The sequence below is a fragment of the Aquila chrysaetos genome, chromosome 17 (genome assembly GCF_900496995.4).
Source record: "Aquila chrysaetos chrysaetos chromosome 17, bAquChr1.4, whole genome shotgun sequence".
Lineage (NCBI taxonomy): Eukaryota > Metazoa > Chordata > Aves > Accipitriformes > Accipitridae > Aquila > Aquila chrysaetos.
This window is the reverse complement of record NC_044020.1, coordinates 27,629,726-27,650,745: the sequence shown is the minus strand read 5'-3', so window position 1 is coordinate 27,650,745 and position 21,020 is coordinate 27,629,726. Positions and strand designations below refer to the sequence as shown.

Sequence of the window (21,020 nt, the reverse complement as noted above, 5' to 3'; positions counted from 1 at the left end):
AAGGGTAGGTTTCCCCCGGAGCTCTTTGTCAATATGTTCCTTCCTCTCCGCTGTAGTCAGATGGCGATGCTCGGAAACTTGGTAACCGATTTTTTTTTTCCCCTGAACAATAAAGAGGCACTAAAAAGAGATTAACTCCCAGATCTTGCTATTGCATCTGGTTTTGTTCCCCCCCTTCAGTCACCCAGCAGGCCTGCGGGGTGGGCAGGGGTCCACGGGCCGGGGCAGTGCCGCCCCAGCCCCGCAACGCCCCCGGCCGGCTCTCTCCTTCTCCTGCCGCAAAACACCCGCGGGAAACGAAACCGAAAGGCCGGGGCCGACGACGAGAGCCCCGCTTCGTCTCCCCTGAGGAGCCCGTTCCGCCCCTCGGCCCCCACGCCGCCTCCATTTCAGTCAACGGGGCCCGGTACCGGCCCGCCCGCCCCGGGTCTGAGGCGAGGGCGGCCACAGCGCGGCCCGGGGCCTCGCCCCTCCTCCGGCCGCCCGCCCGCCCGCCCGCAGGTGAGGCCGGCCCCGGGGCGGTGCTGCCGCGGCCCGCCCGCCTCGGCTCGGCCCGGCCGGGAGAAGCACCTGTGGTGCCCGTGAGCCTCTGCCGCCGCCAGGTACGTGAGGCCGGCCCGGCTGCCCGCCTCGGGGAGTGCGGAGGGGCCCGCGCTCCTTCTCCTCAGGGGCCCGCGCTCCTTCTCCTCAGGGGCCCGCGCTCCTTCTCCTCAGGGGCCCGCGCTCCTTCTCCTCAGGGGCCCGCGCTCCTTCTCCTCAGGGGCCCGCGCTCCTTCTCCTCAGGGGCGCGGCTCCTTCTCCTCAGAGGCCCGCGGCTGTCTCCCCCGGGGCGGCAGCGGTGTTCTGCCGGTGAGGGAAGGTAAAAGCGGATGGGGCTTCCCGCGGCGGGGTCGGGTGGGGGGCAGAGGTGGGTGAGAAAGTCGCTGGCGGGGTGGGGGGGTTCGGGGTCGGCGGGGCAGAGCGGCCCGGCCCGGGGCTCTTCCAGCGAGTGCTTCGGAGGCGCGTGTAGATACGTGTAGGTGTAAGTCAAACCAAGCGTTCTTCGTGCTTCTCGTGGTAACGACCTGTTTGTGCGGCCCGTTGGATGAAAGGTGCCCTGTCTAAAGGCAAAGCAACCGGTGGTTGGTTTGGGGTTCCCCCCCCCTCCCCATTTTGCTCCATCGGGTGGCGGCTGCACCCCGCGGAGGGTGCCTGGGCAGGCTTTCGTTTTTACTGTTTTTAACAATAATATTGTTCAAAGATTGTAACGAGAGACAGGTTTATACTGTAACAGGTATTATGTTGTTTTACACCGGTGTTACACCTCAGTCTTGAGAACTGTGGTTATATGCACAAGGATATGACTCAGCTGAATAGGATTCTGCACATTAAGAACGTGTGAAATAGTTTGACGGGTTTGGTGGGTGGTAGGTGCATTTGCACTCTTGTGGCCATCCCTACTGACTTTGTGGGAGAACTTCACAGGACAAAAAGTTTCTGGTATGAGTCCTATTGCAGAATTAGAGCTCGTATCGATACAAAACCTCACAAGAAACAGAAAATGGGGTGAAGATTATAGTATCATTATGTGGTAGTCTAGATACGGTACAAGTTGTGCATGTTGAGATTCAACACTATAACTATAAGCCATAAAATATCTCTTAAAGAATATCTCTAGCTATATATTGATACGCTGTGGTTTTAGGGTTTTCTTTCCTCCTCTTTGTTACCAGTCCTTTGAAAATTAATTCCTCTTCACCCCCGTTATAATAGATATACGTAGTTAGTTCACTTTTCAGCACTCTTTCTATGTGTTGCATCGTATATTTGGCATGTAGTTAAAAATCTGTATCAGTGTGCACGTGCACGAGGGGCTGACTTCACATGGTACACAAAACTTTCGTTCTGACCTTTCCAGATGTCTGAGCAATGACCTTGTTTTGTAGTAAGTTTTCCAGGCAGAAGGTGACACAGGGTTTAGGTAAGGCTGCTTTAACTCCTGGGGGGGGCTGTGGTAGGCTGGGAGGACAGACTGGAACCGGTTCCTCTCGTTCGCTGCCATTAGCATTCCTGCAATTCTTCCCATCCAGCCCCCCTGCCAAACACACCCTGGTTGAAGTCCACCAAAAGGCTGAAACCCTTTAGGGCAGACAAAAGAGGTTAAGCCTTTCTTCCCACACTTGCAGGGCAAGTAAGCAGCTCGCCTGAAATCTACAGGAAAGGCCTATTCCCAGTTAGATGCCTTTTCCCTTCCCACAAGGGTAACTGGAGTGCACAGCCAGGAGTTTCCTGTCCTTGATGATGTTTTATTAATGACCTTGCTGGGGTTTTGGCTTTTTTTTTTCTTTTTCTTTTTAACACAGATAAGCTGTTGGCCTGTTACTCGGTCTCTGAGCTGAATGATCGCTCAGCTTCTTTTCATCTGGTCTTTTACTTCTGCAAGTCCAACCTAGGTGGCTGGATGCAGGAGTAAAGCTCCACATCGAACAGTAGTCAGGGCCATTGAAGGTAGGATCCTTGCTTTCAACACCAAAGCCCCTTCCAAGGAGGAGTGACCTCTGCTTTTGGGAGGTGTTTTGGCATCTAAGTGTGATTTTTGTCACTGATGTGTTATAGACCTTTGGTATGCTGCCTAAAAGAGCATGCCGTTTTAGTAAATTTAGCAGTTTGCTGAGAGGTCTCTGAATAGATCTAAGTCAGGCAGTGATGTTTCTGTAACCAAAGAAATTATTTTTTAAAGTTGCTTTTACACAAGTAGCTTATTCCAGTGTCTTCAGAGAAAAATATGCACTAATGCTAGAAGGAACTAGCTTTAAGTTAAACGAAACTGAGTTCCCTGTGTGGTTTTCTTCATTGTTAGAGCAGGAATTCAAAAAGTAAATAAACATGAGGAGATGTAAACTGTATTTTTAAAGTTCTTCTGGATTGAATCAACGTTTAATAATAGTACTGCTGGGGAAATGTGTAAACAGTATTTTTTGTACTCCCCTATGAACTCCTAAGCTTTTTTTTTAAGAATACGGATAGACCCATGAAGTCATTGTGTGACTCTGCTGAGTGAGTATTCTACATGCTTATGTAGGTATTGGTTTTTATCAGTTTTAAATTTAACAGGTTTTTTTTTCAGATAACTTGTTCAGAGTCGAAACAGTCCTTGGTGTAAAGGGTTTGTGCATAGTATAGCTGTGTTCGTGCTGTGCTGACTGGATTGGTTTAATTTTGAAATTGAGATACAAGAGAACAGTCATTGTTTAATAGGCATTGTGTTATTGAAACTGTAACTCCCATTTTATTTAAAATTGATTTTTTTTAATTAAAATGACAAATGTTTCTTTTTTTTTTTAATGAGACTTAACAACATTATAATTCTAGGGTAAGGTTTGTTACCCTGCAGATGGTATAAACCACAGTCCAAGATCTCGCTGTGGCTGGGGATGTAGGATGCAGCTCTGAGAGGTGGAAATTAGGGAATCCAGGCAGGCTACTGCTCAGCAATGGGTCGAGCGACCAAGGCCGCCTGGGGGTGACTCCCTAACATTAGTTTGAATAGCTTTTGCTGCTCACGATGTCCACAGCTGGGGTTTCAGATTTCTTGCCAGCCTCCACACCAACATAAGCCACTGCCAGGCAAATGATACAGACTGCCTGTGGGAACCACGTGCAACCTGCTTGTGAGTTACACCAGACTGGAGTCACACAGGTTGACCCCCCTTCACTTTTGAAGAAAAAAGAAATTACATTTGTATCTGGCAGCTTTCCTGCATATCCCCCACTTCATTGGCCCAGCTGAACTGCGGAAAAGAAGCACCTATTTCATGTCCAGGAATGAAGAGGTCTGGTTAGGGTTTATATTAAATATAAAAAAAAAACCACATAAATTTTTGTGAAAAACAGGCTGTGTGGACAGTATAAAAATTTTAACAACAAAATAAAATAAATACAGAAAATAATAATTTGGAAAATATAAAATCATACTGGTTTTAACTGATAATTTTTCCCCCAAAAACCCTTCAGAATATATGGGTAAAAGTACTGATGAAGGGAGAGTTTGAGTCAGCAGTATCTAAGACTGAAAAGGAACGAAAGTACAGAGTAATTATAAAAGTGTTGCCTAAAGACCTTTATTTTAGCTACGCTGCTGGATATTACTATAATAAGGCACAAATTCTGTTGTACATATACACTGTTCAAGCCTGACAGCTTAAAACCTGACAACTCAGTTGGTGCCTTTTCAAGGAGACAATTATCAAAAAAGCTTTCTTTGCATCAAATGAGAGACTGGCAGTTAGTATTACCAGTATACTAAAGAGTGGTTTAGTTGAACCATCAAATTTTCCCTGACCCTAACTAAAATAAGCCTTTTAGTTCTCTTTTAAAAATGCCTTATATTTTATAACAAAATATAATCATTGACTTATAATATCTGGTTTAAGAAACAATAACATTTGAGGGACGAAAAAATAAAGAAGAAATGATTATTTCTTCTCTGCTTCTACTGGAAGTCTTACTTTGTTCATACTTAACTGAATCTTTCATTCTTTATTACTGAATTCACTTTATATGATATTGATGCAATCTATATTCTTTGAGAGTTTTTCTCCTGCTCACTGTCTTTTGGAGGCATAATCTTTGATCTATGATGACAATAATTTTTACAGCGTATGCAGACAGTGACTGCAGATGGGGAATAAGTAGCGTGAGCTGACGAACGTCTAAGAATTAACAGTCCTCTAATCATGCAAACATGGGATGTGATGGGTCAAACCATGTATTTGTAAGCAATTTTGAATCCTGTGAGTGCTGCCATTTACTACACCTGAGGCTTCAAGTACCTCTCAGAATCAAGGACTATGTGTCCAATGCCAGGTGCTCAGCACTGAATTCTAGCTGTTATTTGGGTGGCTATACTCAGTATTCTTTTATTCTCAAGCCAATTCTTTGTCAGGCTAGTCTCCATATTCTTAGCTCTTTGAAGAGCAAAGCATCTCTCTCTGTGTAAAAATGGTTTTGGGGAAAACCAAATATATATAGGTATTCCTTTATCTATTTTTTCATGCTTTTAAACTATTCCAAAAGTAAGGGTTATATTTCTGTTTTCATCATTCAGGGAGCACGGCAGGTCTGTCAGTCAAGGGCAGCAAGCTAGGATCAGTTCCCTGAGGTGACTGCTCTCTTCATAAAACTTACATGTTGTCTCTTGGCAAACTCGTAGGTAGTCTTCAAATCATCCAAGAGAAGAGTTTTGTTTAATGACTTAGAAAGCATCTCATTGGAAATTGTTGGCAGAAGCAAACATGGATTCCAGATCCATGTTAGCTCTGAGACCATGCCTTCTCCTCTTCCCTGGGTGAGAGCTTTGCTGCTATGACTATATCTACTATGTTACTTAACAAGAGGGAAAGACAATCATCTTTTCAGTAGAAATGAATGGTTCTTCTTCAGATCATGCTCTCCTGTGCAGAAGCTGAAGTAGGAATTGCATGGAAAGACAAAATACTATTTTGAGCCTGTAATTAAAACTACGTCTTTGCACACATGCACAGGGACATAAAAACCATTGTTGAGTGTATTAGGTTTGTGTGGCAAGGTTTTGGTAGCAGGGGGGCTACAGGGGTGGCTTCTGTGAGAAGCTGCTAGATGCTTCCCCCATGTCCGATAGAGCCAATGCCAGCCAGCTGCAAGACGGGCTGGCCGCCGGCCAAGGCTGAGCCCATCAGCGACGGTGGTAGTGCCTCTGGGATAACAGATTTAAGAAGGGTGGAAAAAAAGTTACTGTGGCGCAGAAACTGCAGCTGGAGAGAGGAGTGAGAACGTGTGAGAGAAACAGCCCTGCAGACCCCCAGGTCAGTGAAGAAGGAGAGGGAGGAGATGCTCCAGGCGCTGGAGCAGAGATTCCCCTGCAGCCCGTGGTGATGAAGACCATGGTGAGGCAGGCTGTCCCCCTGCAGCCCAGGGAGGTCCACGGTGGAGCAGATATCCACCTGCAGCCCATGGAGGACCCCACAGTGGAGCAGGTGGGTGCCCAAAGGAGGCTGTGACCCTGTGGGAAGCCTGCACTGGAGCAGGCTCCTGGCAGGACCTGTGGCCCCGCGGAGAGAGAAGCCCACGCTGGAGCAGGTTTTCTGGCAGGACTTGTGACCCTGCGGGGGACCCACGCTGGAGCAGTCTGTGCCTGAAGGACTGCAGCCCATGGAAGGGACCCACGCTGGAGCAGTTCATGAAGAACTGCAGCCTGTGGGAAGGACTCGTGTTGGAGAAGTTCATGGAGGACTGTCTCCCGTGGGAGGTACCCCACGCTGGAGCAGGGGAAGAGTGTGATGAGTCCTGCCCCTGAGCGGCAGAGACAACGTGATGAACTGACTGTAACCCCCATTCCCCGTCCCTGTGCACCACTCGGGGAGGAGGTAGAGAATTCGGGAGTGAAGCTGTGCCCGGGAAGGAGGGGACCGTGGGGGGAAGGTGTTTTTAAGATTTAGTTTTATTTCTCATTACCCTACTCTGGTTTGATTGGCAATAAATTAAATTAATTTTCCCCAAGTCAAGTCTGTTTTGCCCGTGACGGTAATTGCTGAGTGATCTTTCCCTGTCCTTATCTCGACCCACGAGCCTTTTGTTGTATTTTCTCTCCTCTGTGCAGTTGAGGAGGGGGAGTGATAGAGCGGCTGCATGGTGCCTAGTTGCTGACTGGGGTTAAACCACAACATTGAGGCAAACTCATCTCTGGTGTTCCTGAAGGTTTTCCTGTTAGGCTTAGGAAGCGCATTGATATTCTTGTAAAAACTCTGTGGCTTTGGATCCATAAATAAACTTCTAATTTTAAAAAACATGGTAATTCTATTGTAGGATATAATATTGACACTAGTGTAGGTCATCATCAAGGCTGAATCTCAAGATTAGCTGTACAGACTTCTGCGCCTTGATGTGATGGAATAACTGATAGCAATTGTAGGCTGCTATTTCTGAGGCCAAGCAGTGTAAGAGGATGTAACAGCTGATGTGCTGATAGGAAAAAAAATGGTGAGACAGAACAATCTTGGGTTTCATTTCAAGCTACATTAGTGGGCACAGATTTTCTGTTTATTATCCCCAGTTGGGACTCATTCAACTTCTCTCTTATCTCTTCTCTCTTATCTTGTTCAAATCCCATTTCTTTCACTTAGCCTTCTCAGTAACCCTTCCTGAACTCCTATCTTACTCACATGCTTCTTTTGAGGTTGGAAAATTTCAGCCCACAAATAAAGTTGTGAAGAACTGAAAATAGGATCTTAGACTTGGAAGTTTCAGGTGATACCAATTAGGCTATGATAGCAGTCCTGTCCATAGTAAAGAAAATCCCCAGCAGTGTAACTTCATTGCCCTTCAGCAATGTCTGCCTTAAGGGATTTTTCTTTGATTTGTTCATTCTGAACATATCTTTTATACTTTTTTACGTTAATATATTCTGGAAATATTTTTTAACTGTAAATTCTTAGCAAGGACTGTAGCTAACATTGTGTGCTGTGCAGTGCTTGTATTTCACTAGGTTTTTCTAACTTTGAAATTAAGCCTTCTGAAGACTTTGGGCTTCCTCTTCTGTATGGCTCACACAACCATTAGGTAATACACTGTCTTTGGCATGATGCTGCAGGATCGTGGTGATAAAGCTGAACATCAAAGCTTCAAGAAGAACATTCACCAGAAATTAGTTGTTCTGTGACATACAGTGACGTTCTCTGACATAGTAGTGACATGTGGTGACAGCATACTGCGATGAAGATAACCTATAACAAGTTACAACGTATACCAAGTTTCTGCAGATGGAGACATCTAAACTGAAACAATCTAAACTAAACCTTAAACTCCTTACAGAGCTCTCGGGCATTTGCATGACCGCATAGTAGCCATCAGTGGGGATTTTGCTGGCCATCCCAGGCTCACACTAATGAGCATGGAGAACTTGGGCTAGGTGCGAAAAGAGATGCACAGGAAAAAGTTACAAGGTTGTTTACAAGGAAATAGGTTTATTGTGGTTTTTTTATTTTTCTCCCTCATCTCCAGTGAAGAACCTCTGTAAATATCCACATCTTCTTAATATTCTCCTGACATCCTATAACCTACACTATTCCTGTTTTGTCTGATGTTGCTCTGTCAAACCCCTGTTGCTTTATGCATACACACATGCATGTCTACTAAAAATTTTCCACTAAGATGCCTACCAGCTAAAAAGCTTTAGAGCCACCTCTGTGTGAACATTAATGAAAACGTATTCCATTTCATTTGTTAGACCACCGAATATAAGGTCTATAAACGCACAATAATGTGTATACTGAGAAACCAGCGTATTGGATGCTACATCCTGAAATACTTCCTGGTATCTTTTATCATGTAACTAAGAAAAAACTAGAGAAAATTCAGAACATAAAGCTAGTGAGTCCATTCTTATTTTTAAGAAGGCATTGAATTATTATGGGGGAATGCATAACCTGCCATACAAGAAATTGGAAAGACTAAGGTGTTTCTGTTCAGACTTTCCACATCCATCTTTCTCTTACCATTCAGTATTTTAATCTACCATGTGAGGCAGAAAACAACTGCAAAAAGATTTTTTTTTTTTTTTTTTTGCTAGATACATAATCTTTCATGTGTTTACACATACCAAATATGTAAATGAGTTGAAACAATGAAAAAAGCCAAGAGTTCTTTGGGCTTTTTTTCTCTAAATCTCACTCTCCTTTCTCTTCTGGTTACTAGTGTTACTAGTGGAAGTCTGTAGTGTCATGGGAGCTTCCACTTTTGGAAGCTGTCCCAAGCTTGAGAAGCCACTTACTTGAAGCTTGAGTCTGAGGCTGAATTTCAGAAGTTTGGCATGTTCACTACAAAGCTGGCTTTGAACAAAGCCTGTGCACTAAGGGCTGATCTCTGTAGCTTCAGAGAATACTGACGCTCGTAGCAGCTCATTTATATCTGGCTTCAATACGTGGTAGCACGGAAACCATCGTAGCTTTAGCTTTATATCTCAGTTTGATATAACTGCGCTCTTTTGCGTGGCTGTAGCACTTATTGTCACCTATTGGATGAAATAGGAATGAAAAGTCACTTTTCTGAAAAATAGTCTGTTGGTTTAGGTCTACAGGGTTTGCACTCTGTTTTAGAAGTTGTGAACTGGCAGCTTCAACCTACTTGTTAAATATTAGCTGAGATTGTGTTCATGGTGGGATGCTAGGGAGTCCCCTGCTGAAGCTGGGTGCTGTGGGGGTGACTTGCCACAGAAGGTGGATAATTCTTGAGTTCCTCAGAAGAGAATTTTTAGCATAAGCAATGATCCTGTGCTTGGGAGGAAAATACCAGACGACACAGGAGTGAGATCCTATCCGAACTCAATTGAGGTCAGTGTGAGTTGCAAGTTCTATGTGAGTTACACTGGTGATTTCCTTGGGCACAGACTCTCGCTCTGTGTATGCATGAATGCCATTAAACCTGTGGGCGAGTTTTCATGTTAAACTCTGAAGCCAGAAATAACCGGTGCCTGAAGGCTTAGTATCATCTTTCCTGCCCCGGTATGTCCACTGGATCTTGTTTATTTGGCAATGTTTTTTTCATCTTGCCTAATGGTAGGAAAATTCTTTTGTGACAGTGTTCAGGTAGCAGAGTAAGTTGTGGTTATGTTTGCAGCTTTGTTTCTCTGCAGCTGGACTTATACATACTGTTTTGCTTGACAGAAAGATTAAGCAGACTTGACAAACTCATGCTTGTAACCTTATCTTTGCAGTCAGAAGCCTACAAGTCAGGATGAAAGATACGTTATTAAGACTTGCAAAGGAAAACACTGCAGGAAAAATGAGAAGAAGAAAAAGGAAATTTTTGTGCTTGATTCAACAGCTGTCTTTGCAAGTAGAGCTTGTAGTACTGCATATTGTTGTTATACAAATGCAAGTGATATTATAGGTCTCTCTCATGAGTCTTTATACATGGGTGACATCCCATGTATAAATATATAATGATTTGCTGCAGTTAAAATGGAAAGAATGACACTGGTATGAACCTGAAAGCTAGTAATTTTTAAGTAATTAATTGTAATTAGCTTCACATATTGCATTTCTTATTTCCTCTAACAACCTGGTAACTTTTCTCATCCCTTATTTTTTTTATCACTTAAAAAAGGTTTCTATCCCTTCTGCAAAAGACCCATGCAAAGAAACTGATTGTTTACTGAAAAGTCCATGAAGATATCCAAGTATAGAATGGTACTAACTAGGACCCATTAAAAGTACCAACTAAAAGAAAGAAATTGTAAACTGGGGAAAAATCTTATCCTTAATTTCCTGTAGTTATCTTTGCTCTTAATTGTACCAATAGTAGGTAAAAGTTTTTGGATAGAAATGTCATTTTAATTATAAGATGCCTTTGAACAGTTAAAATAGCTTCTTGTTCCAGCCCTAAACCTAGTAGGGCCCAATTATTATAAATGGGATTATTATAAATTCACCTTTCAGTTTCTTTTTTATTTCCTCTCTCTTCTTTCTTTCCCAGCAGACAGGAAGTGTGAATGAATTGGCTCTAGAGCCAAATGATCCTTATCTGCCCTTGGGATAACTTACTGAGGATTTTAAAGTCAGATGGTGAGAAAAATTTACACAGATGTGTAAGAAGCCTCATGAAAGCCTACAGAAGCCTGACTAAATCTATGAAAAAAGGAGAGGAATCATTAGAAGTCATATACCAAAGACTGGATGAAAAAGCAATAATACTTTACTCCCAAATGACACTTTTCAACTGAAGCTCATAAAGAGCTCTGATACGATACCATTGCTGACACTGAATAGTACGCTTCTCCTCGAGGAGTCCTATTTTTTCACTGAGTATCTACCAGGTGGGCGCAGGATGGGGTACAAGTTGAAGGTTTTGGTTCTAGCAGCTGTAGTTGGGGGAGTGGAACTGAATTTCATTGTAATCGTGGTATCTGTGAAAGTACTTTGAAGCAAAATATATCTCAACATGAGCTAAGAGTGGGAAGTTCTGATTAGGTGAATAGTGGCAGTACTGCTTCCTGATTAATCAAGCAGCTAATGCTTCTTCGAGGCATTGATTCATGAAAACCTTGAACACATAGTTCATTTTAGCTGGACTTCTGTTGAGCGTATATGTGAGCTGGTGCTTTATGGCTGTCTGGAATGCTTTCCTCAGTCTGAGCCTAGTAGGGCTGTATATTCATTTTATACTGAGGCATGGCAAGTGACTTACAGGTGTGTGTTCTTAATATATAAATAAAAGTGAAGAAAAGGATAAAAATCCATGTTTGGAAGGCGGCAGAATATGCTGTCAAGTGCTTTGTTGCATTGATGGGATTCTCAAAGTTTATGCCTCAGTGTGTTCTTGAAAACTAATCTGGTAAGCAGTGTGGAAGGTTGGTTTTTTGTTTTGGTTTTTTTTGTTGTTTGTTTTTTTTGTGTGTGGGTGCTGTATAATTTTAATTGACCCTCTGAGAGAATGGAAGTTGTCTTCATCCTGGCCTGAATTCTTTCCAGGGTTTGGCACTAAGCTGTTTCTTAAAAAAAAAGCAAGCTGGCTTAGTAATACTCATTCCAGCTGTTTCATATGGCATTTATTGATTATGGCCAAGAGCTATGACAAAGACAGCACATATATTAATCAGTCTAAAGAAATAATATTTTTCTTGCCAACCACATTGGTAAACCAAGTGTGTTACGTAGCATTTCTGGTGAGGTAGGCTGTGTGTCCACATCCTTGGAAGGGGTATAAATGTTGCTCAAGAAAAACTAGGGATTTATTTAAAAGGTTAAATTTTGAATTATGGCAGTTAGAGGAGAAAAGCCTCAGCTGACAGCCTTATTCAGTTCTGATCATTGCATTAATGAGTAATTTGTATGTTGTTCTCCTCTGCTATATGGCCTTGCTGTTTTCCACAGCTGACTTACGGTATCCTCGTGCCCCTGCTTTTTTCTCAAACTCTGCACTCTTATGTTTATATATTGCTTATTAAATATTTATTAAACGTATCAAAGGGAATATTGTTGGAAGGTGCACAATATGATAAGTTGCTGGGTGCACAAGCTTCTTTTTCAGGTCACCTGAAGGGCTTGAGTGCCTGAAAACCTACCAGTTGTTTTTTAACCCTGCTGCATTCTTTGATCTAATAAAAAACATTATGTTTCCCTCTATCCCTTGCTTAAATTCAGACCTTTGGTCACTTCTGTTGTGGTAGTACTTTAGCCTGTAACAACACTATAGACTGTAGCAACACTAAAAACTACTTCAACATGTAAGTAGTATAAAATTTTGGTATGTTTTCCATTTTTGTGATGTGCTGACAGAGAAGAATAATGAATAAACAATGTGGTCTCGTTAGATGTTAGCACAGGTTTAAGTAAGTGTGTATACAACGGATGCACTTGTATCTTTAGATTTGTGTAGCAATTAGCATATGTATGTTTGAAAGTTCAAAAAGATCCGGATACCAGTGTTGTTAAGTACCTCTGAAGAGACTTCTAGTTGTGTTTCATGGAGATTAATGGGCTAATATGTGTTATTCCTGCAATATGTTACCAGTGTTAGATTTCTTATGTGGGAAATAGGATTTATTATTTTCCAGATGTTAGAAATTTTGATTCTTTCCTAAGATGATAATTTGTGCCTGTTTGGGGGTGCAGTTAAAGAGAGAAAAGTAATAAACCAGGTGCAATGACAGCAAGTAGTTTTACATGACAGTAGGGAATTGGCAAGACTTCTTTTGAAGTTGACTTTTGTTAAAGTATAGAAAAGGTCTGATAGCAGAATTCAGTTAATAATGATAAGTCATCATTTCAGCTACCACGCTACAGCTATCGCTTCATTTCTTTTTCTACAATCTTTTTACCTGAGAACTGCTCTGTAACATGCATGAATGTAGACAAATACCTTTGGATAAGGTAATGAAGTCTTCAGGGTAGAAGCCTTTATAATGGGGCAATGGTTCCACAATCATTATTACCAAATATTACATGCAAGCAGATCAGCCAGCAATAAAAATTTGATCCAGATCATGCAGTGATGCACAATCCCATTTCTGTCAACTTAGTCAAAGTACATTGAGGCAGCAAAAAAGCATAAATCCTTGTTTATGTCAGCTTCAGGAAGACAGGAGATACTTGATGCCACATAAATCTTTCTGATAAAAAAGCTAACCTGCCAAAATTGTTTGAACAAATTTGAATTTGTAGAGTTTGTTTATGCTGTGTCATTTCTTTCTTTCATGTGACCTCAGTTTTTCTGATCCAGTACAGGGAACTTGAAAGTCAAACAATATATCATTGAACCATGACACAAGACACTTCTCATGCAGGTTTTAGCTAGTCTTTTTGGAGCTAGTCTTCTGTATGCTGTACCAGGTAAGAGAATTACACCTCTAAAAGACATGGGCATAGAGAACATGGGACAGGAAGCCTTTTAGCCATATTTCAAACTTTTAAGTCTAACCTGAGGGTTGGGTTGTGGTTTTTTTCCAGCCTTTACAATTCAGTAGGGAAAGATCTGACTTTTCCTCCCTTTTCCTCTTCTATTTCTTTTTCTTCCTCTAGTTCCCATTACTCCATAGTCTTGGCTAACATTTATTATTTTATTCTGCAGTTTTGCACATACAAGAATTCTTTGTGCTCTTCCACAAACATTTCCTATCACAAAATTTTGCTCACAAAAGTGAGCAAAATAAAGCGTGTATGAGTTGCTAGTGAGTTTTAGTTTCGGTGACAAGATGAGGAAAAAACATTTGAACATAGTCTTCACAATTCTAACATCAAGAAAACAGTTGGAACTCTTGAAGTGTAAAATTGTTCTTCATTTTTTTGTTCAGTGGTAATTCCAAAGCATCTATAGAAATCTAGCATGGGATGTGATTTTTTAAAATTAAGATTCTGAGGATGGGATGTGCTGATGTGAATAGAGGGGAAATTTGAGGTGGACTGAATATGGAAGGAAGTTGGGTTCAGGGTTAGATTTGAAGTGGCTGTTGTTGCTGCTTGATTATATTGCTAGTAGCGAACCTGTGAACTCTTTCAGGCCCTCTTAAGCCCCTTGGCACAAGCAGATCAATAAATGAGTTCTCATCTGAAACACTTACTAGACTGCTTTGGCAGCTTTGTGGACATTGTGCATTGAACTCTTGTAGTAAAACGCTACCAGGCTTTACAGTACTAAATTTCCTGCCTTGCACAGTAAGTTATGATAACTTACAAATTGGCTAGGTGGAAAATGTTTACTCTTAATACTTGTGAATTAATGGAGAAATAATTGTGTCGGGCAAACCAACAACTAATTGGGTCTTCAGTGTACTGATGAAGAAACAATCTAGTGCAAATGGAGAAACATTGAAATGATAGGTGCTGTTACCATCATTTAACTTGATTTGGAATTGAGATTTATAACTAAACATGGGCTATATGTTCACCATATAAAATGGCTTTTGGAATTCACCTCCTGTGTTTTACAGTACCATTTCATTTTGGTGCAGCTTGGAGGTGGGAGGGGTAATGGTGAGCCTGGGTTACATCTTGACAAGAACTGGAAACATTGGCCTGTGTTGCATAAATATAAGAAGAATATTAATTTATTTTAAAAGCCCTAATTTATTCCAGCCAGAGGAATCCCCAGTGAATAATTATGCAATTAAAAAAACCCTTTTCATCATAATACACCAACCCTTTGTCCAGTAACTTGTCAGATTAAGACTGTATTTTTTAATTAAATTAAAAATATACTTGTCTGCAATTGAAAGTGTGTAATCCCTTGAGATGGAACCGCTAGTTAAATATGAGTTCAGCCCAACATAATTCTGCCACATTAGTGTGTATTACAGTATATTAATTTAGAGAGCAAGTTCCATAGATGACTGATCATTAATGTTTATTATGATTACATTATAGTAATCTTTGTTTAGTCAATAAACATTTACGCTGAATCAAAAAATGGTGGTGTAGTGTGTCATATTGCAGCCACTTATCCATGTTCAGATAATTTTGTCCTAATGATACAGCAAGCATACGTGGCTTTCTGTTAATTGGTTATACATTAGGCACTTTTTTTTTCCATGTGCTTGCACTGTGCCAGATGAATGAGTGGATGTGATAAGAAAATAGCTGCAATGTTTCAGACAACAAAAGAGTATTTCCAAAACCTCTTTGCTGGTAATGGGTAGAAATAATCCCTTTACTTTAGAGCTTTCAGAACTGGGAATGGGTGATACATGCAGATCTTTATATGCAGTAGGGAAACAATTTTTATTTCACTCTGACATGCTTAATTCTTCCCATAAATAGATTTTTGACTCCTTCCAGCAGAAAAGGTATGGCAGGGTGGGGGGAAGAGATTGTCCTTACATATTTCATGGTCAATGAAACGATGATGCGTCACTGGTTTTGCAGTAGAGGAGGAAAACTAGTGATGGAGTAGAGGAGGAAAACTAGATAGCCTAGTAGAACTTGTAGGTTCAAAGTGTAACCTGCTTTGTTTACCTGCCTGCTCCAGTCCTGCAACAGAGGTGATCACAAGCATTACAGAGGCAGGCAAGTTGCAATGTACTTTGAGATTGGACATAGTATATAACTGTGGGAAAATGTCTTATTAGGTGAGTGAGGTCTGCATGGCTGCCTGCAGTCCAAAGTTAGCTCTCAGAGGAAAGAGAGGAGTGCACAGAGTTGGGTTTATGCATCCCGTGGAGGTTGTTAGTGGCCCAGGACAGCCTGTAAAGGACATCCCAAAGTGCAACGCAGCCCCTGCCACAGGAGGGGTGTGATTGTGCTACACCAGGCAGTAACCCTGTACTTTTGTATCTCTTTCCCACTCCAGGATCTGTACTATTTTAGGTAATTGTGTTCTAAATTTTCTTATAAACAAACGTGTGTATGTGTAAAAAACCATAATGAATACATTGTTCTCCCCCAAGATTCTCTCTGAAAAGAAAAATAATTCTGTCCAACAAAAACTAAACTTCTTATTTCAGGAGTGTGCTACACAGTGTTTACCATCTTCCCTGCTGAGAATTCACTTTCTTGCACAGTGTAGCAAATGTTGCTTTATCTATTTTATATACAGTGGATGTTTACTTTAAATGAATGCGGTGCTGGTTAAAAATTACCCAGTTGAGGGCATCAGAAGATGAAGTCTGATTTATCATCAGAAGTAGTACAATATAGCATGTAGGCACCTCCTCCCTCCCTTCAACATTAATAAATTTTTCTTCTAGACAAGGTTCAAACCAACAGGGGTTAAGAGGATGCTTCAAAATTACATTTCCCATCTTTGATAAGAATGCTTACTCTTTCTGTTAAGTTACTAGTATCTCCTATCTTTGCTGTTATACATCCAAGTGGTGAACATAGAGTTTGCTTTGTATTCACACTGAATTCACGCTGGTAACTCAGTGATGAAAATTGTTTGCATACCAGGTTATTGAGCCATCAAGCTTCACCAAACACTGTATCACAAATGAAGACTGTTGCTTAGAAAATTACAGTTCTAGTTGCCAGTATAATTCTTAGTACTAAGGGAATACAAACAAATACATTTACTCCTTCAGTCAGGTTTCATCATTAACAGTTTAAGGAGAAAAAGTATAGTGGGATGAATTCTTAAGCCTCAGTAATTTAGGAAGTTGTACAAATAAGATCTGCCTGCAAGTTTCGAGCAGAATTCTATTCTAACAAATATCAGAGTAGCAGTAAGAAATGTAGTGGTCTAAAGAAATGCGTTTTTCTGCAGTTACGGACTTTTAATTCCCTTTGTTCCTGGGGGGTCTGCAACCTTGGAGGTTCATTTATTCAGGTGCAGCCCAAGAGCTTGCAGTCTGATTGTGCCGGGGAGTGAGAGAGATGAGAAGAGAGAGCGCTTCAGGCGGGAGAACTTGGACATCAGCAAAGCAGAGGGTTGTGTTAACCGGCAGATTTGGTGGTGGTTGCAGGTGAAAAAATATGTACAGGGTAACTAAACCAAGGTGAAGGAACTAGGGAGAAGGTGGAAGACAAAAGAGTTGTGGTGGAAGGGAAAATAGATAAAAAAATGAGAAGGCCAGACAGAAAGAAGGAGAAAGGAAGAACTTGGTGGATGGGAAGACAGGAAAACAAGGTGAAAGGAGTTAAATCAAAGGAGGAATAAAGAGCCACTTGAATGGGCACAAAGAAGTATGACTAAAAGCACAGTCCTGGAGGCAACAGCAAGTAGCAGGTCACTGACTCCCCCTCCTTCTTCACATTGCTAGCGAGGATTGGGTTTACCAGAGAGTTGGCATTTGGCTGAACAGAAGATAGGATTATCCCATCCCATCTTGAATTGGGAGTGTTAAAAGAGTGTAAGCACAAAAAAATGGGGTGAGTTGCCAGCAAAAATTGGCATCAAAACCAGAGTCCCTAGACCTAAGAGCCATAATGCCTGCGAGTAAGGAAGTAGGGATTGGGGTGCAGGCTCTGTAGGGAGGTCATGCACTGTGGCAGGGAGGACCATGCAAGTGCCAAATACCCATAGCACGTTGTCCACAGTAATTGCTCTGCCAGGTTGAGACACCAGCCAGGATTTCTGCATGGTGCTAGGCTATGCTGGGTGGCTCTGCCATGGAGAATTATTATGTCATGGCTCAGATTTACAATGTGGATGTGCTCCGAGTGGCCCAGGCATTGGAGGAGCAAAGCCACGTTTCTGTGTGGCTTCAAAACTCCAAAGAAACAAAGCAATTCAGGAGTTGGGGTGGGGTGTGGTGTGGTGTGTGTAATTAAAGAATAATGCTTTAGTATTATCTAGGAGTAAATACTGAAAAACCTGGTGGCATGGACTCAGGCTTCCTTCCAGGTTTAGGACAATACATACTATCACCAAGTAAACGCTGTTCTCCTATTTTCCAAGAGCTGAATGGGTGAGCCTAGTAGAAAATTGCTTTCAGAGAAATCAGTGCTGTTTGATCAGTGTGTAACTTGGTATGATAGAGCAGAGAGACTAGTGACAGGGAGACTGTCTTCCTTTCTTTCTGATTTTCAAGGCTGTGTCTCAATCCATCACAGGAATTAACCTTTGTGTGTGCTCCTTCTCTGATTATTATATGAAAAGCAGCTCAAAATCCCCCAAACTAATGTGATATAGAAAGGATAAAGTCTTTGTTTAGTTTCTTTTTAAGGCCATATGCATTTAATTTTTATTTTTACTCTTCCATTTTAACATAATATTTTTCATCTTAGCCTTAAAACCAAACCTTAACTTCTTACATTATTTCTGGGACAGAGTAGTGATACTACAGCATAGTGTTATTTTGTATAGCGATTAGTAGTTTTAACCATTATAAATTCTTTACTGGTTTTGTTAATTCTGAAAGAACAGAGCTGTCAACTTAACATGTAAGAACCCAAACCATGTTAAAAGTTGTGCACAAGGTAAATGCTGAACAGTTGCAGGAATATTTCTAATATTTTGCTTTAAATTTTAGCATGACATTTTTGTGTGTTAAGTGATATGGAAATCAATTTATATAGATGCAATTAAGAATAGCGATTATGCTTTTAAAGTTGATTGAAATATCCATACATAGTTGGATAACCTTTTGTAAGTTTGGATTGGACTTTTCAAAATAATAATTTTCTAATTGTAAATATTAATTTATCAACCTGTGTATCATCATCCTTCATATTCTTTTTTTTTTTTTTTTTTTCAATTTGCTGAATTATTTTTTTCCTTTGAAAATGAATTTTTCATGGAAAATTTGGTTAAAAGTGTTTTGACATTGTGGAGAAGTGTGGCCAGTTCTAAGAATTTGTGTATATTTATCTTTACTGCACCAAAATCAATGGAACTTATTACAGTAGTAAAATTAATTTGGGATTAGAACCAAAATGAAAAATTTAATAAAATGAAAGCTGTTTAAATTTTCCTGAATTTCAGGGTTTAGTAACACTTTTTATCAATATTGACATGTGGAAGTAACACTAGAATATTTACTTTTCCAGGCTTCACAGTATTTTCATTTGGAAAAGGGTATTTCAGCTCTGTGCAAAACCAGCGATGCAGCCGTGCAGCTTTGCTTGTGGCATGCAAAGCCTCTTTATGCAGCTGGCATCCTTGCAGAGTATGGGAGTCCAGGCTGTAAGGTGAATCTGTACTGGCTCTCACTGTGGAAGCAAACAGGAGGCCCCCATTATTTTAAGAAGAGTTTCATCCATCTGTCTCTTTTTAAATTTTTTTTTTTCTTTTCCCTTACACCCCATTTCTGATCTGGTCAGCATGGAAGGTACAGTTGGGTGTTTACATCACACATCTACACATCTCTATCACAAAGAACAGGCCTGACTTTAGGACCCTATATATTCTGCAAAAGATGCAAGCTGCTGTCAGCAAGCGTGGCTGTAGGTTATAGGCTCCCTCTTCCTTCATCCCTTGGTGTTGGCGGAAGGCATAGCAGCAAGCAGGGCTGTACCACATCTCCTCCCTACCTGCAGGCTCTTGATGTGCAGAGGTAGCAGTGCATTACCCGCTATCATGATGCTCGGAAGGCAAATGAAGCACCGCCTCTCGCAGGAAAAGTTGTAGGGTTTTTTTGCCCAGGGGTAATACAATACCAAATGTGTACAGCAGTTTAGGGGAATCTGGGTCCTGTGTGTAAACCTCTGCTATCAGTTAGGTTACATATACAGTGTAAACAGTGGCCTGACAGAAGGAGAAGGAAGAGAGGAAAGAGGGTAGCTGGAAGTGTTAGTATGGCACCTATAGGTTTAAAAAAAAAACCCCCAAACCCAAAACCCCTTTATGCTGCCAAGTGAAACTTAGGAGTTTCTATGGTATGATAATTTGTAGGAACAGCATAGAAGAAAGGATTTTCCATATTTTCAGCAGTGATGCAGATCTCAATGCCAACATTAAAAAATACTGGTATTTTAAAATGAATGAGTATGTACTCCATACCCTTAGGTAGCCCACCCTTACAGCATTCTGCACAAAATAGGAAGCAGAAGCTGGAAGAAAAGAATAGCTGGCTGGGCATTAGTGCTGCTGCAGCAAAGATCTGGGATGGGGAGCTTGTTGGAGGAAAAGGCTGTGAAGAGATGGTGAGCAGTGAAGGAAAGCTGCCATCAATTATACTGCTTGTATTACTTGCATGGGTGTACAGCTGCTCTGCTGTTGAACCAGAGTTTCTTTTTAAAAAGCTAATCCATGTGTTGTATATGTGGAAATACGGTAATCCTCTTGATTTTATTTATTCATTCTGTCACGAAAATCATTCTAGGTTGTGACAGACCCTCTGAGTAGCAAGGCAGGCTTTTGACATTAGCTGAACTAGCCCCAAATCAGTCCTTAAAATAAAAGAGGCCCAAAGAACCACAGCCCTGCGTGCTCTCACTGGCAGTCCTGGTGTCTCCTTGCTATGCATGGTGTAGCTGATTTTCACCAACATATTGCCAACAAAGAATGGTAGGTCAATCAAGAATATGAAAATAAATGATGTCAAATGCCTGAAACCAACTGCTAATGACAAATATGGACTTTGGTTTTGGTAGGCATTGTGTAGGAAATACACTGAGGAAAAATAATATTTAGTGCAGACAACCTATGGGAAGGATGGATGGTTGTTTTGAATACACTTTTCATGACTACATTATACACTCAGCTCATGTGTTGCTGTGTTTATAAATTCCATAGCAAAGTTCCTGCAGTATTATAAATAATAAAATAATCTTCCGAAACCACTTTACCTGTTTTTGTAGATGATACCCCTTAGCAAATAACTGGGTTTACGCACAATTCTCATCCTATCAAAATGTAAATTGCAGACTGATGTTACACAGTGAGCTGTGTCACACCTTTTAAAAGCAACAAAGAATATCAGTGGAAGGCAAGAACATCAGGGAAAAAAAAAAGAGAAACCACACTATTTAAATTTGAAGAAGAATGTATCTGACAGCTGAGTGAACAAAAAGAATAGGCATCAAAGACGTCTGCGCCTTGACAAATGTTGGGAGGAATCCCTTGCCTTTGTTTGGACTATCTGTAGATGCAAGTTCATTATCAAGCAGTTCTGCGTGCGTGACTGCCTTCATTTT

At 41.2% G+C, this 21,020-nt stretch overlaps 1 protein-coding gene across 4 annotated transcripts in view; it reads left to right on the top strand.

Annotated features, from left to right (window-relative positions):
- The first annotated feature begins 254 nt into the window (after positions 1 to 254).
- ARHGAP8 (Rho GTPase activating protein 8) overlaps positions 255 to 21,020 on the top strand; it is an 86,189-nt gene continuing 65,423 nt past the window's right edge. The window contains exons 1-2 of one of the 4 annotated variants that reach the window (XM_041129620.1): positions 255 to 602; positions 10,492 to 10,828. The gene's annotated coding sequence lies outside the window, so the exon portion shown is untranslated. Of the gene's footprint in view, positions 603 to 754; positions 860 to 10,491; positions 10,829 to 21,020 lie in introns of those variants that run through there. The other 3 variants (XM_030040941.2, XM_030040940.1, XM_030040943.2) reach the window with 3 other exon arrangements.